This window comes from Myotis brandtii, unplaced genomic scaffold (assembly GCF_000412655.1).
Source record: "Myotis brandtii unplaced genomic scaffold, ASM41265v1 scaffold1167, whole genome shotgun sequence".
Classification (NCBI taxonomy): Eukaryota; Metazoa; Chordata; class Mammalia; order Chiroptera; family Vespertilionidae; genus Myotis; species Myotis brandtii.
The window spans coordinates 1,437,750-1,438,934 of record NW_005354039.1 but is presented as its reverse complement, the minus strand read 5'-3'; positions in this window follow the sequence as shown (position 1 = coordinate 1,438,934).

Here is a 1,185-nt window from a genome sequence, read left to right as displayed (position 1 = left end):
GGGGCCTCCGCTGCTCCCTCTATGGCTGGAATCGCACTGGGGGTAGCGGGGGCCTCATGGCCACGTGCAAGGCCATGGGCAGAAGCTCAGCTCGATGCTGTGCTGTCTTGAAATTCTTAATCATTTTGACCAAGGGCCCCGCGTTTTCATTTCCCGCTGGGCCCTGTGAGTGATGTAGCCATCCTGCCTGGCCTGGCTGCTCGGCCTGGGTGCAGACTCTGCCAGTGCAGCCAGATCACGGTCAAGGCCTGACGGGGAGAGCCCTCCAACGCTCTGTAGCCTGGGCAGGAGCCAGAGCCCCTGGCCCAGCATCTGGGACCCAGGCCCTCATGCTGGCCCTGCCGCCCGCTCTCTGCGCCTGTCACGCCCCATCTACAAGGTGTAAGGGCTGGGCTACGGAGAGAGTTCTCTATTTCTGTTCCCCCGAGCTCCTGTGGGTGGGGGTGGGGAGGTGGGGAGGCCCAGGGAGCAGCATGGGACCCCCCCCCTCCCACTACAACGTGGAGGCTCCCCTTTGACCCACTCTCTCTACTGGGATCCCCAGCAGGAAGGAGGCCAAGGCCAGATGGACATGCCACCAGCCTGGATCCTCCCCCTCAGGCCAACCCACCCTGCACTCCGCCTCTGGGGAGGGAGAAGCCTCCGACAGAAGGTAACCAGGTGGAGGGCCCAGCTGTGGGAGAGGTGCCCGCTATAGCCAGAGACGCACTGGAGAGGGAGATGGACACACACACACACACACACGCACACACACACACGCACACACACACACACAGCCTCGTGTGCGCAGACACAGAAAGATGCAACTGTTTACAAAACGTGTGTGACCAGTCAGTTCGAATTGCTCACCCACCAGCCAGACAAGGCTCTTGGGCGCAGGGGAGGGGCGAGACCGAAGGAAAACCTGGCACTGGCCGCAGCCCAGGCCACGGGGGAGCAGGACCCCGCCAGGCCCTGTGCTCGGAGCAGTGGCAGCCAGAGCTCCCGCCAGCTGTCCCCGCAGAGCAGGGCCTCGGAGCTCCATGTGCCTCCTCCCTGTCCCGGCCCCAGCAGCTGGCAAACAGCCAGGGCTCTGACCTGCACAGGCCTCCCCCCACCCCCGCTCCCCGCTGCCTCTCGTGCAGAAAGCCAAGGAGAGCATGGCTGCCCATCAGTACTCGCCCATCAGTACCCGTGAAGAGGTGA